Here is a 16,471-nt window from a genome sequence, read left to right as displayed (position 1 = left end):
AACATTTTTTCATATGTCTGTTGGCCATTTGCATTTCCTCTTCAGAGAAGTTTCTTTTTAGTTCTTCTGCCCATATTTTGACTGGATTCTTTTCTTTGTTGTTGCTGAGTCTCATCAGCTCTTTGCAGATTTTTGTGATCAGTCCTTTATCATTAGTGTTGTGTGCAAAAATGTTCCCAGTTGGTGGGGTTTCTCTTTGTTTTTGTTGTTGTCTCTTTTGCTGTGCAGAAGCTCTTTAATTTGATGTAGTCCCAGCTGTTTATCTTTGCCTTCACTATCACTGCTTTGGGTGATGTGTCTGTAAAGATGTCTTTGATGTGCAAATCACGTAGTGTTTCGCCTATATTTCCTTCTATGTATTTTATGGTTTCAGGTCTTATGTCTAGTTCTTTAATCCATTTTGAGTTGATTTTTGTGTATGGTGTGAGGTAGTGGTCAAGCTTCATTCTTTTGCATGTAGCGACCCAGTTTTCCCAGCACCATTTATTGAACAAACTTTCTTTGCTCCAATGCATAGTCTTTGCTCCTTTGTCAAAGATTAGTTGACCATAAATCTGTGGGTTTATTTCTGGATTTTCTATTCGATTCCATTGGTCTGTATGTCTGTTCTTGTTCCAATACCATGCAGTTTTGATAATTATGGCTTTGTAGTATAGTTTGAAGTCTGGGAGTGTGATGACCTCCATTCCCTTCTTTTTTTTTTTTTCAGGAGACCTTTGGCTATTTGGGGCTTGTGGTGATTCCATATGAATTTCATCAATAATTGTTCTATTTCTTTGAAGAATGACATTGAAATTTTGATTGGAATAGCATTGAATCTGTATATTGCTTTTGGTAGGATGGCCATATTAATAATGTTTATTCTTCCAATCCATGAGCAGGGGATGTCTTTCCATTTCTTTGTGTCTTCTTCTATTTCTTTTAACAGTATTTTATAGTTTTCTTTGTATGGTCCTTTACCTCTTCTGCTAGATTTATTCCCAAGTATTTGATTTTTTTTGTTTCAATAATAAAAGTGATGGGTTTTTTGATTTCTTCTACTTCAGATTTATTGTTTGTGTAGAGGAAGGCTACTGACTTTCGTGTGTTGATTTTGTGTCCTGCCACTTTACTGAACTGACTGATTAGTTGAATTAGTTTTTCTGTGGAGTTTCTGGGGTTCTCTATGTATATTATCATATCATCTGCAAATAGTGATAGTTTGACTTCTTCTTTTCCTATTTGGATTCCTTGTATGTCTTTCTCTTGTCTTATTGCTCTGGCTAGTATTATACTGAAAAGCAGTGGTGAGAGTGGACATCCTTGTCTTGTTCCAGATCTTAATGGAAATGCTTTCAGCTTTTCCCCATTGAGAATGATACTGGCTGTTGGCTTGTCATATGTGGCCGTTATGATGTTGAGGTATGTTCTTTGTATCCCAAGAATTTCAAGGGCTTTTATCATGAATGGGTGTTGCACTTTGTCGAAAGCTTTCTCGGCATCTATTGATATTATCATATGGTTTTTATATTTCTTTTTGTTGATGTGTTGGATAACTTTGATTGATTTTCGGATGTTGAACCATCTTTGTGTTCCTGGAATGAATCCTACTTGGTCGTGGTGAGTTATCTTATGGATACATTGTTGGATTCTGATAGCTAAACTTTTATTGAGGATTTTTGCATCAGTGTTCATTAGGGAGATTGGCCTGTAGTTTTCTTTTTTTGTGTTGTCCTTGTTCGGTTTTGGTATAAGTGTAATGTTGGCTTCATGGAACGTGTTTGGTATTATCCCTTCCTTCTCAATTTTTTGGAAGAGATTGTGAAGGATAGGCACTAATTCGTTTCTGAACGTTTGGTAGAATTCATTTGTAAATCCATCAGGTCCTGGGCTTTTGTTTTTGGGGAGGTTTTTCATTACCATTTCAATTTCACTGCTTGTAATTTGACTGTTTAGGTGTTCTATTTCTTCTTTATCTAGCTTTGGGTGATTGTAGAGTTGTAGGAATTTGACCATCTCCTCTAGATTGTTGAACTTGTTTCCATATAACTGTTCATAGTAGTTTCTGATTGTTCTTTCGATTTCTGCTGTGTCCGTTGTGATTTCTCCTCTTTCATTTGTTATCCTGTTTATTTGTGCTTTCACCTTTTTTCCTTGTGAGCCTGGCTAGGGGTTTGTCTATTTTATTGATTTTTTCGAAGAACAGCTCTTGGTTTCATTGATCTTTTGGATTGTTTTTTTAGTTTCAATTTCATTTATTTCTGCTTTGGTTTTATTACTTCTTTTCTTCTGCTGGTTTTGGGTTTTTTTGTTGTTCTTTTTCTAGATCTCTGAGCTTCGAGATTAGGTTGTTTCTTTTGAGTTATTTCTTGTTTCTTGATGTGAGCCTCTATTGCTATATATTTTCCTCCTATTACTGCTTTTGCTGCATACCATACATTTAGGAAATTGGTGTCCTCCTTGTCATTCAATTCAAAGAATTTTTTAATTTATTCTTTGATCTCTTCATTAGTCCAGTGGTCTTCCAATAGTGTGGGTTTCAATCTCCATGAGGTAGGTGATTTCCTTGCCTTCTTTGTATGGTTTATTTCTAGTTTGATGCCTTCATGGTCAGAAAAGATGGTTGGTATGATTTCAATCTTGGTGTATCTGTTGATGTTTGTCTTGGGTCCCAGTATGTGATCGATCCTGGAGAATGATCTGTGTGCGCTTGAGAAAAATGTGTACTCAGATTTTTTTGGGTTTAGTGTTCTATAGATGTCTGTTAAGACCAAGCGCTCTAGATCCTTATTTAGAGCTTTAGTGTCTTTGCTTATTTTTTGTCTCATTGATCTATCCATTGTTGATAGTGGTGTGTTGAAGTCTCCTACTACGTATGTGTTTTCTCTGATGTCTGTTTTCAAAGATGATAATAGTTTTCTGATATATTTTGGTGCTCCTTCGTTTGGTGAATATATGTTAATGAGTGCTATTTCTTCTTGAAGTATTGTCCCATTGATCATAATGTAGTGACCATTGGGGTCTCTTTTTACTTTTTGAGTTTGAAATCTGTTTTATCTGATCTAAGTATAGCTGTTCCTGCTTTCCTTTTTGGTCCATTTGCTTGTAGGATTGTATTCATCCTTTAACTTTGAGTCTATTTTTATCTTTTGTAGCTAAATGCGTTTCCTGGAGACAGCAAAAGGTTGGGTTTTGTTTCTTAATCCAGCCTGCGACTCTGTGTCTTTTTATTGAAGAGTTTAGTCCATTTACATTTAGAGTTAATATTGATATGCTAGCATCTATATTTGCCATTGTGTTTGTCTTTCCTTTGATTTTATTTATTTATTATTTTAATAACTTTTTTTTTGGCCTTCTTTCATTGTTATTCGTCCCTCTGAGATTCTGGCTTTAGGACTCCTTGTAGTATTTTTTGGAGTGGGGGTTTAATCATAATGAAATTCTAGAGTTTCTGTTTGTCTGGGAAGGTCCTTATTCTTTCTTCATAGAGGAAGGAGAGCTTTGCAGGATAGAGTATTCTTGGTTGGCATCTGTTTTCTTGGAGTCTGTTGACTATGTCCCTCCACTCTCTCCTTGCCCATAGTGTTTCTTCAGAGAAGTCTGATGTCCGTCTGATAGGTTTTCCTTTGAGTGCTATCTGTTTCTTCCCTCTTGTCAGCTTCATCATTTTTTCCTTGTCTTGGATTCTTGGGAGCTCTACTATTATGTGTCTTGCTGTGTTTTTCCTTTTGTCATGGAAAAGAACATTTGGTGTTCTTCTTGCTTCTTGTATATCAATTTTTAGCTCCTTCTTCACTTTTGGGAAGTTCCCTTCAATTATTTCCTTGAATATTTTCTCTGTTCCTACATCTCTCTCCTCTCCTTCTGGGATTCCTATAACTCTTATATTTCCTTTCCTCATGGAGTCAGATAGTTCCCGAAGTCTTTCTTTGGTCTTTATCCTTCGTACTTCTCTTTCCTTTTCTGTTTTGGTTCTTTTTATTTCTGTGTCTTCAAGAGTACTTATTCGTTCTTCCATTTCCTCTATTCTGCTTTCATTGCTTTTCCCAGAGTTCTTTAGCTTCTCCATTAATTCTTTGCTCTTCTGCATTTCTTTTACTTCCCTCTTTAGGGACTCAATTTCATTCTTCTGAGCATCGTTTTCCTTAATGACTTCCATCAGTTTTTTCATCACGGCAATTTTACGTTCTTTTTCTGGAAGGCTCATAAGTTCTTCCAATTCACCGTAGTTGCAAGCTGATGAGTGATTTTTTTTTTTTTTTTTGGTGGAGTGTGTTTTTTCTGAGGTGTTGCTACTTTGCTTGTAGTTTTTCTTTTCACTGCTGCCTGTCTTCTAATTTGTCTTATGCATTGGGACACTGTGCCGCTGGTACTGGCTGGCATCTTTTTGGTGTGTTCTTTCAGAAGTTTCAGAAACTGGCAATCCAAATGCGTCAAAAATTGCTATGCCAGAAGTCTAGTGAGGCAGTGGTACTTTGAGTATGTTAATGGTCACTGTCACAGAATCTCTCGTCCTTCTGTGTTTAGTTACAAATGTGCATCTTGAGGTCCCACAGACTTCCCTGGCGGTGGGGCAGCTGGATTGCACTCTGGGTTCCAAATCTCTGGATCCTCCTCTGGGCTCCTACTTCTTGCCAGGTGGGACTAGGCTTGTAGGGGCCTTCAGCTCACCTCTGACTGCGCAGGAAACCTTCTCCCACTGGCTTCATGGGGAGCCTTCTGCCAGATTCAAGCAGACTTTATTAAAGAAAGGTCTCTGTTCTAAAATGGCACTTTGTAGACAGGCACACTCTTCCACGCGCCCGGCCTGCCCAGGCCGTGGGTGGCCACTCCCTCTCTGGGTTTGGACTGCTGGCCAGAAGGGGCCTGGCGTGGGCAAACTTCCCAGCTCACCTTTGGCTCCTCCGGGAGCCTTCTGCCGGTTTCAAGCAGTCTTTATTGAAGAAAGGTCCCTATTCTAAAATGGCAATTCGGAGACAGACGCACACTCTTCCGCATGCCCATTCTGTCCCAGGCCCTGGGTGCCCACTCCCCCTCTGGGTTTGGACTGCTGGCCAGAAGGGGCCTGGCCTGGGCGAACTTCCCAGCTCACCTCTGGCTCCTCCAGGAGCCTTCTGCCAGTTTCAAGCAGTCTTTATTGATGAAAGATCCCTGTTCTAAAAAGGCAATGCGGGTACGCACACCCCTGAGTGCCCGGTCTGTCCCACCTTGGGTACTCACTCCTCCTCTGGGCTTGGACTGCTGGTCAGAAGGGGCCTGGCCTGGGGGAACTTCCCAGCTCACCTCTGGCTCCTCCCAGATCCTTCTGCCGGTTTCAAGCAGTCTTTATTGAAGAACGGTCCCTATTCTAAAATGGCGATTCAGAGACAGGCACACTCTTCTGTGTGCCCCGTCTGCCCTGGCCATGGTTACCCGCTCCCTCTCTGTGCTCGGACTGCTGGTCAGAAGGGGCCTGGCTTGGGTGAACTTCCCAGCTCACATCTGACTCCTCTGGTAGCCTTCTGCCAGGTTTCAAGCAGTCTTTACTGAAGAAAGGTCCCTATTCTATGGGGTGTTGTTGATTTTTTTCTGGTGTCTAGGTGGCACCAGAGATCTCTCCTAGTGTCCTTGGGGACCTGTTTTTTTACCCCATGGGACAGGGGAACAGAGTGGGAGCGGTGGGGCAAGCCTCAACGGATTTTGGGTGCTGTGTCTGCCTTGTGCCCCACTGTTGTGGTGATCCCATGCCCCGAATTTCATTCCCCGGGTCTCCGTTCCAAAGCCCTCAGGTCCAGGACGCAGGCTCTAGCCCAGTTCAGTGTCCGCAGAAATGGCGCCTTTAGCACCCCGCTTCCGTGTCCTGGTGCCTGGTTTCTGATTACTCAGTGAGGACATTCACCTCAGTGAGGGACATTCACCTCAGTGAGGGCCCCGCACTTCTCCCCTGCAAGGTCGCAGGTGCAGGGACCTGGGCAGCTGCCATCTGCGTATCCTTTTCAAGCACGCAGCTTTTCCACACAAGCTTACCTGCTGGCCTGGGGCTGTGTGTAGGTCTCCGGGAATCTTTGTTTTTCTCTTGTGGTGCCTGGAACCGTTTGCTCACCTCCATGGCAAATCCTGCAGGGTTCTCCACAGCTCCAGTTCACGGGGTGTGGTGGCTCAAATAGTTCCTTTCCACTCACAGTCCCGCTTGATGCGTAGTTTGTTCTTGTTGGTTGTTTTAGTTTTTTTTTTTTCCCTCCTTTCTGTTGGTCGGAGAGTGCCGACATTGTGGGTGGGGGAGGGTAGCAGGGTTCTGTGCTTTCTTCCCTTCTAGTCCTCTTCTATGTCAACTTTGTTCTTCAGGTAGTTTGCTGGAGTCGCCCTTTTATCTTCCCTGCTCCAGTTCTCACTGGGACCTGCTGCTTTTCCTCCCTATTAACTTTTTTTTTTAATGGGAGATCTTACTCGCAGCGTTTCCTCGTCGCCATGTTGATCTGCCCCTCCTTCTTTTCTCCATGGAGACTCCTGATGTTCTTTTTCTGAGATGTGTGAGGGAGCCAAGTGAAGTGACCTGGCCTGAGACTAAAAGGTCTTCAAAACCTACAGTTCGCCATTGTAGAGAACGCTGGTGTCCCCCACCATTGTATCCTCTTTCCCAAACATTTAAGACCTGCTGGCAAAGAAGCGTTTGTCATTAAAATGTTTGAAAATGTAAAGCCTAGCAAAGTATCTCTTTAAGATTTGATGATTGCCTCTGAAATCTACACTACAACGTGTAGTTCCAGGTGGGTCTTTAACTTTCCATGCATAAATAGAAATAACTAGAATTAGCAACTTTTCAAGGGCAAAAATCAAAGTCAATATTCATCATTTAAATAAATGTATAACTAACTCTTAGGTCAAATAAATTATTAGAGTAGGGTACATTTATGGCGTGGGACTTGAAAATTTCATTGCTTAATGTCTCAAGATATCTTCAAACAACTTTACATATATTTATATACGTGGGGTCATATATATACAGTTTTGGAAATTTTTTACTTAATATATGGTTATCTTTTCATATAAAAATATATAACTTTCTTTACAATTCTATGATATTCTATAAACTACCACTGAGTCTATTTTTATTCAAGTGTATATCCACACAATATCTTTTTTTTAAAGATTTATTTATTTATACATACAAGAACTGGGGTACAGGCCAAGGGGGGAGTGAGAGGATTCACCAGAGACAGAGTGGGGAACAGAAGAGTAAGATTGACTAAAGTACGCTGCTGAGGGGACCAGCAGGCGAGAGATGTCTGCTACACCATGTGGGTCAACTCCCTGGCTGGAATCGAACTTGTGCTGCAGTGGCTACAGACAGCTTCATAGGCTGTATCTTAACCCCTTGCACCACCAGGAGGCCCCACACAATATCTTAGTTGGATGCACAGATGTATACTTTTTTTTTAAGATTTATTTATTTATGCATAAGATTTATTCATTTATGCAAGAGCTGGGGTATAAGCCAGAGGTGCAGGGGGTAGGGTGTGGGTGGGGGTGGTGGTGAGAGGATTCACCAGAGATAGTGGGGAGCAGAACAGATAGACTGACCAAAATACACTGCTGAGGGGAGCAGCTCAGCGGGCAAGACAGGAGAGGTCTGCTGTGCCATGTGGGTCACTTCCCTGGCCTGGGATCTGACTCCTGCTGCAGTGGCTGCAGATAGCTTCATAGTGCTTAACCCCATGTGCCACCAGGGAGGGCCTGTATAATTTTTTTTGAAGATTTATTTATTTATGCATACAAGAACTGGGGTGTAAGGCAGAGGTAGGAGTGGTGAGAGGATCCACCCGAGAGAATGGGGAGCAGAACAGGCAGAGCTACTGAGAGGAGCAGCAGGTGAGACAAGAGAGGTCCTCTGAGCCATGAGGGTCAGTTCCCTGGCCTAAGGGGATGGAACTCCTGCAGCTGTGGCTGGCAATTACTTGATAGTGCTGTCTTTAACCCCTGAGCCACCAGGGAGGCCCCAGATATATACTTTAAAAGGAAGTAATATTAGTCAGTTTCCTTAGTGGATAACATTACTAGAAATGGGTGTGATAAAGTATTGTGATTTTTGAATTACTGAGCAAAAGTAAAAGGAAAGAAGAACATCATCATTTTCAGGCTTAAATATTGTGACAACAGCAGTGGGTTGCCATGGTTTATTATTTTAAACCAGCTTAAAATAGAAATCCACTTTTGTGCTGCCAGTTTCCTCTTTTCATAAAGTAGTTGATTCTTCAATCTAATGAGCCTGCAGGCCACTAAATGCTCCAGATAAGAGTCATCTTCAGTTGCTTCCAAGTGCTTTCCATGTCTACTTGAAGCTGATGATAACAAGGATCCACGAATTTCCTTACTTTTATTTTCTCAGTGTTGTTCCTGTGTATTGGGCAATGTGGATTCCCTCAGGCTTGCAAGTTCTCTCATTAATTCAAAACATTTTATTATTCCAATAATTTCCTCAGATGTAAGGCCTTTCTTTGTATTCACTACTTGGGATTCTTACATTCAGAATGCTTATACAGGTATTCAATACTTGGGATTCTTATACCCAGAATACTTATACAGGTTTAATACAATACATTCTATACACTTGTCATGAAATAAGCACAAACTCACAAGAAAAGTGTACACCCCCTTAAGACAGCACATGTGGGGCCTCCCTGGTGGCCTCAGGGGTTAAAGACAGCGCTATCAAGCTCTAGCCAGCCACTGCAGCACCAGTTCGATACCCGGGCAGCCAGGAGCAACACACATGGCACAGCAGACCTCTCCTGTCTACCAGATACTCCCCTCAGCAGTGCATTTCAGTAGATTCGCCTGTTCTGCTCTCCACTCTCTCTGGTAAATGCTCACCCCCCACACCTCTGGTCTACACCTTGTTCTTGTATGCATAAATAAATAAATAAATCTTAAAAAAAAAAAAGACAGCACATGTGAGTGCACTGGAGAAAGTGTAAGAAAACGAGGTGGGTGTGTGTTGTGCATTTTACAGTGGGTCACTATGGTAAACTGGTTACTCTTCAGCTAATGTTATTCCTATTTCCCAGGAGTGTTGAAGCATAGTTATTCCTTGAAAAAAAATAACTTTTAATTTTGCAATTTTAATACTGTTTACTACATATGAACAATTTTTCATCTTGAAGAAGTTTGTTGTAACAGAAGAGACTGAAAAAATGTAGCATACACACGTATATACATGTATATACATATGTGCTACCCCAAACTCATCCTGCTCACATGCATTTATAGTGCTTCTACAATAGGGTTGGTATGTGGTTTAATTAGAGAACATACTTTAAAACATACCTGGTAGTTAAGACACTCAATACGTATTAGCTATTATTATGATATGTAGTTTAGGTGTTAGTTTTTTCAGAACCATTTTACAGTGTGGGTATGAGAAACCATTCTCTTTATTTTGCCCCTCTCCCTTCACCATCAATTCGTTTATGTTCTTTATTGTAATTCAACCTAGAACTCCAACTTCTTATCACACCCTGCATGGGAACTGAGCTCTACCTTGAAGAGTTATAATCTGGTTACAATATGACTATATTCCTCCAAGTATTTCAGGCACCATGTGAATAACAAGTACTTGCTTTGTATGGTACTTTATAGTTTACAAATATACTTACATTTCCTTGTTCAGTGTAACCTTGAGTGTTAAGTAAAGCTGGTATTAAGATTCTCCCCTATCTTACTGATGTTGTTTTTTTTTATTTTTTATTTTAAGATTTATTTATTTATTTATACAAGCACTGGGTACAGTCAGAAGCGCGGGAGGGTGAGAGAATTCACCAGAGTCAGAGCAGGGAACAGAACAGGAAGACTGATGAAATACACTGCTGAGGGGAGCAGCGGGCGGCAGGAGAGGTCTGCGCGCCATGTGGGACCCTCGCTGGCAGCGGGGGATCGAACCGGCGCTGCAGAGGCTGCGGGCAGCTCGCAACCCAGCGCGCTCAACCGCTGCGCCACCAGGGAGGCCCTATCTTACTGATGTTATATTAGTTTTCTAGGGCTGTTGTAACAAAGTAACAAAGACTGGGAGACTTCTCACAGTTCTGGAAACTAAAAGTCTAATCTCAAGGTGTCAGGGCATTGGTTGTCTCTCCCTGGTCTTCTCTATGTCTCCTTTCACTTTGTCTCCACAAGATCTTACCTTTTTACCTGTCTGCGTCCAAATCTCCTCCTTGAATATGGACAGCAACTGAGGAGAACCAGAATGTGCCACCTTTAATATTGTATGAGGTGAAAACAATTTAGAAACAGCAGGCAGAAGAACTCACTGTCCTTCCCCTGTCTGCATAAAAGCAGGACATAAATTCCCATGAGAGACAGTATTCCCATATCAGGAAGTGGAAAGTAGTCATCACCAGAGAGATGAGGGCTTATGCTGAGGTGAGTGTGGTAAACAAACATTAAGTAAACAATGTTTCTCATTCCCTCACAGAGTTCTCAAGCCACAATTTCATAATGTTGGTTAAAATGGTTTGTAAATCCCCAAATTAATCTGCTTTTGTCTTTTCATTTCTTTTCTGTGAAGTTCCTGAGCACATATATTTTAGAACATTAATAAAATGTTGTGCCTTTTCTTTTGTCATTTGTCTGCTTAATTCATAGGCTCCACTACGGAACCGAAGGGCAATCCTAGTGGTGGGAGGGCAGAAAAACATTTACCCTATAGTCAGACATGAAATGAGTTACAGTCCAAGAAATGTAGCAAGTTGCTTATTCCAGGGTGCCAGGTTCGCCAGCACAAGTGCCTTGCTTTATCCCTATGAATAAGGAAGGGCTTCACTCTCGTGACCTAATAAAGACCTCACCTCTTAATCCAATTATACTGGCCAGTTAGAGTTTTTGTTTTTATGTTTTGTTTTGTTTTGTTTTGTTTTTTTTTTTTTTTTTTTTGTTTTTTTTTTTTTTTTTATTTTTTTTTTCTTTTTAATAAATTTTATTGTTATATTCCCCATACAATTGCAGCCTCCCCATTCTGACCCCAATCCCTCCCCTCCCACCCCCGCCCCCCTAAAAGTGTCTCTGGTTCATAGTTTTTTGTTGATTTTGATTTTCACTTTCTTGTAGTTATTCATTTTCCTGGTCCCTTATTTAAGTTTTCTCTAGATTCCTGCTATGAGTGAGACCATCCGGTATTTTTCTTTTTCTTTTTGGCTTATTTCGCTGAGCATGATCCCTTCCAGCGCCATCCATGTTGCTGCAAATTGCATGTGTTTATCTTTTTTGAATGCTGAGTAATATTCCATGGTATATATGTACCACATCTTCTTGATCCAGTCATCTATTTTTGGGCATTTGGGTTGTTTCCAAAGCTTAGCTATTGTAAACAGTGCTGCTATAAACATAGGGGTGCAGGTGTTCTTTGGAATTGATGTTTCTGTGTCCTTTGGGTAAATACCTAGGAGTGGAATTGCTGGATCATATGGAAGCTCTATGTTTAGTAGATCCAGAAATCTCCATACAGCTTTCCACAGTGGTTGGACCAGTTTGCACTCCCACCAACAGTGCAGAAGAGTTCCTTTTTCTCCACACCCTCGCCAACATTTGTTGTTGCTAGTTTTTTTAATATGTGCCATTCTCACTGGTGTAAGATGGTATCTCATGGTAGTTTTGATTTGCATTTCCCTGATGACAAGTGATGTTGAACATTTTTTCATATGCCTGTTGGCCATTTGCATTTCCTCTTCAGAGAAGTTTCTTTTAAGCTCTTCTGCCCATTTTTTGACTGGATTATTTTCTTTGTTGTTGTTGAGTCTCATCAGCTCTTTGCAGATTTTTGTGATCAGTCCTTTATCATTAGTGTTGGGTGCAAAAATGTTCTCCCAGTTGGTGGGGTTTCTCTTTGTTTTTGTTATTGTCTCTTTTGCTGTGCAAAAGCTCTTTAATTTGATGTAGTCCCAGCTGTTTATCTTTGCCTTCACTATCACTGCTTTGGGTGATGTGTCTGTAAAGATGTCTTTGATGTGCAAATCACGTAGTGTTTCGCCTATATTTCCTTCTATATATTTTATGGTTTCAGGTCTTATCTCTAGTTCTTTAATCCATTTTGAGTTGATTTTTGTGTATGGTGTGAGGTGGTGGTCAAGCTTCATTCTTTTGCATGTAGCGACCCAGTTTTCCCAGCACCATTTATTGAACAAACTTTCTTTGCTCCAATGCATATTCTTTGCTCCTTTGTCAAAGATTAGTTGACCATAAATCTGTGGGTTTATTTCTGGATTTTCTATTCGATTCCATTGGTCTGTATGTCTGTTCTTGTTCCAATACCATGCAGTTTTGATGATTATGGCTTTGTAGTATAGTTTGAAGTTTTGTTTTGTTTTGTTGTGGGCCCCTCACTGGCGGCCGGGGAACGAACCAGAGCTGCAGAGGCTGCGGGCAGCCTCTCAGCCCAGCGCTCAACCGCTGCGCCACTTAGAGTTTTAACATAAGAATTTTAGGAGCACACATACAGTCTATAGCACCTATTTTTTCACTGTGTCAACATAAAACAATTTATTTACATGTATCAGTATTTATCTAGGCTGTTTCTTACACTATTAAAAATAATTCTACAATGAGCATCCTTGTAACCAAATCTTTGCACATAATCTGTATCATTTTTTGAACGTGAATTCCTGAAGGAGTGCTTAATCCCAATATGCAGTTTTTAAAGACATTGTACCTATTTTTTTTAAGAGGTAGCATTGTGTATCCTGCAATAATTATATTTAAATGCTAGGTAATTTTTATTTATTTTTAAATTTTGCTTTCTATCCATGAATCTACATGTCCATACACATGCACAGATATATCTTAGATACTTTGAAGATTTCAAGTGGAATCAGGAGGCTAGAGAAATGATTGTGAATTGCAGAGGAAGCAAACTTTTTTATTTCACAAATGTTTCTCCACCTCCAACACGATGCTTGGCACTAAGAGACCCACAATGAATATTTGATGAATATGTGAATGATTATCTGAGTATATAGTGCCTCATGTACCCAAAAAATAATCCATTTATCTTTTATACCCCTGGGGGAAAGAGTAAAGGTGTGATTGCTGGCGGAACAGTTGGGTTTTTTTTTAAACTCCAACAAGACATGCTATAGTCTAGATCAGATGGCTTGAAGCTATTATTAGCCTAGGCTTAAAAATATCTATGCAATAGAAGTGTCATTTTCATATGTAATTTATAGAGCATATAAAGCATCACTAATGAACCACCTAATTGCTACTCCAAATGGTATGAATTCCAGCTTTAAAGTACAGAAAGGAAAAAAGGTCACATTGCTTTAAGCCTATAAATTGCTTTTATTCTGGTTATAGAAAGACTTTTTAGAAGTTCTAAATTATAGGGTCTTTGCACATTTTACTTGATTATTTGGTTTATATAACTGCAAAGGAATGGAGGAGGTTTCCATGGGTTGGCAAATAAATAATTACCTGCCATATCTCCAAACTTCTCCAACAAATCCTGAGATTTTTACTGCACTTGAAGATGTAGCATCACAGCATTTCCATTCTCCTTTCAATTTTTTTTTGTTTTCTAATTCTCATAATCTATAAAACATTTAGTCACTCAATTTAAAGTAGAGAAAAAGATACAACAAAACTATAATAACTGCAAATTCTGGCCAAACACATTCATTTAGTGTAAAATGCCATAGACTGAAATGCTTTATTTATTGAGTGTTATCACCATGTATTATGCCATGTATTATGCTGAATACTGAGAATGAAAACCTCCATATACGGTACATTCTAAATTCCAAAGTATGACAGTTTGCCTATTTTCATTTCATCTCTAAATGTTTTAAGATCTTGTGAATTCTTTCTTTTTCTTTACCGCCTTTTCTTCTTTCATGAGGATTTTTCATTGTCTTATTTCAGTATGTTTAGGTTTTTTTTCCTATTTTACTTCCTTCTCTTCCCATTTACCTTTTATTACCAACTGAATTGACTCATTTGTCTTTCATTGTGTTTTCTCACCTGTTCTTCTGATTTATTTTTCTTTCAACTACTTCATTAGTGACTTTGATGGGGGTGACTAGTATGCTTAAATTTTGCTTTTAGTTCTCTTAAAAAACAGGTGTCACTTAGATTAATGGTCTCTAATTTTTTTTATATTCCATAAGTAAAAAAATTTTAAATACCCCTTAATATGTGAATGTATATATTAATAACCTCCATACACACTCCCCAACTTCATACCACGGCACAAAGAACATCCCCCTCTTCCTTACAGCGCCCACTAGAAGACCAGGCTAAAACAGCAGCCACTAGCTCCTTAGGCGCCATCGAGAGTCCTGAGTTCCAATTCTTTTCCTTTTTCTTTTTTCTCTCTTTAATTATTATTATTTTTCTTTTCCTTTCCTTCTTTTATCTCCTCCTTCCACTTCTCTCTTTTTCTTCTTCCCTTTTTTCTTTTTTCTCCTTTTTCTCCCTCTTTTCTTTCTTAAAATTTCTTCTTCTCCATATTTTCTTTCTTTCTGTTCTCCCAAGCCACCAACTGGAGAGAACCAGTAGTTCAACACAGTAGTACATCCCACTCAACCTGCAGGCATTTCCCAGCAGAATAGGCCCCACATTGTGCCCAGTGGTTCAGCGTTCCACATGGGAGTTGTGGCTACCCAGGGTTGAGGCTTTAGATCCTACTCTATGTAGTGGGAGTTGAGCCAGCAGGGTCTCCTGGGCACATCACAACTCACATCAGCATCTGCCACAGTAGAAGCATCACCAGGTAGTAGCTGTGGGAAACCCCCACCCACAAACTCATCACTATAAAAACACAAAGTAACAGGCTGGGTTAGAAAACAGAATCCAGGGGCCTCTCTGGTGGCACAGGAGTTAAAGTTTCAGCGCTATCAGTCTATCAGCAGCCACTGCAGCATGAGTTCGATCCCAGGCCAGGGGATGGCACAGCAGACCTCTCCTCTCACATGGAGCAGCAGACCTTTCCTCTCTTGCCCATTGCTCCCTTCAGCAGTGTATCTCAGTAGATCTGCATGTTCTGCTCCCCACTCTGTCTCTGGTGAGTCCTCTCACCTCACCCTAACCTATACCCCAGTTCTTGTATGCATAAATAAATAAAAATAAATATTAAAAAAACCCAGAATCTAACATTCTGCTGTCTCCAGAAACACACCTAAGTACTAAAGATAAACATAGGTTTTAAAGTAAAGGATTGGAAAACAATTCTATAAGCAAATGGACCCCCAAAAGAAGGAAGGGACAGCCATACTTATATCAGATAAAATAGTCTTCAAACTAAAAAATATGACAAGATACATGGATGGTCACTATATAGTGATCAAGGGGTAAATACACTGGGAAGACATAATATTCTTCAGTGTATACTCACCAAATGAAGGCATACCAAAATACATTAGATAATTCCTATCATCTCCAAAATCAAATGTTAGAGAAAATACATATGAAATAGGAGACTTCAACGCCCCACTCTCATCAAGGGACAGATCAATGAGACAAAAGACAAATGAGAACATAATAGTCATAAATAAAGACCACCTGGACCTAACAGATATCTATAGGACATTGCACCCAAAAAGACCCACTAATACACATTTTTCTCAAGTGCACAGGGATCATTCTCCAGAATTGACCATGTGCTGGGCCACAAGACAAGCATCAAAAGATATGTGAATACTGAAATCATACCAAGTATCTTCTCTGACGACAAAAGCATCAAGCTAAAAATCAACCATGAAAAGAAAGCAAGGAACCCTCCCATTTCATGGAGATTGAACCCCACACTACTGGAGCACCATTGGCATAATGAGAAAATCAAAGAGGAAATTTAAAATTACCTTGAGACAAATGCCAATGAAGACACAACTTTCCAGAATGTATGGGAAACAGAAAGAGCAGTAATTAGCGGAAAGTATATAGCAATACAGGCCCACATCAAGAAACAAGAAAGAACTCAAAAAACAACTTAATCTCCCATCTCAACGAACTACAAGAAGAACAACAAAAGTACCCAAAAGCCAGTAGAGGAAAGTAAATAATAAAAATTCAAGCAGAAATAAAATGAAATAGAAATAAAAAATACAATCCAAAAGACAATCCACAATGAAACCAAAAGCTGGTTCTTTGAAAAAATAAAATAGACAAACCTCTAGCCAGGCTCACAAAGAAAAAAAACAAAGAAGACAAATAAATAGGATCATAAAGGAAACAGGGGAAATTACAGCAGATACAGCAGAAACCCAGAAAATAATCAGAGATTACTATAAACATTTAAATGCAAGCAAATTCAACAATCTAGATGAGATGGAGAAATTCTTAGAACTATAGAATCATCCAAAGCTGGATAAAGAAGAAACGGGAAACTCAAGCAAACTAATTACAAGCAGCAAAATTGAAATAGTAATCAAAATCCTCCCCAAAACAAAAGCCCATAACTGGATGGTTTCACAAATGAGTTCTACCAAACATTCAAAGATGAACTGGTGCCTATCCTACAAAAACTCTTTCA

This window comes from Talpa occidentalis, unplaced genomic scaffold (genome assembly GCF_014898055.3).
Source record: "Talpa occidentalis isolate TD23 unplaced genomic scaffold, MPIMG_talOcc4v2.1 talOcc4.5, whole genome shotgun sequence".
Lineage (NCBI taxonomy): Eukaryota > Metazoa > Chordata > Mammalia > Eulipotyphla > Talpidae > Talpa > Talpa occidentalis.
The sequence above is the reverse complement of the archived record's forward strand: the minus strand, read 5'-3'. Positions refer to the sequence as shown.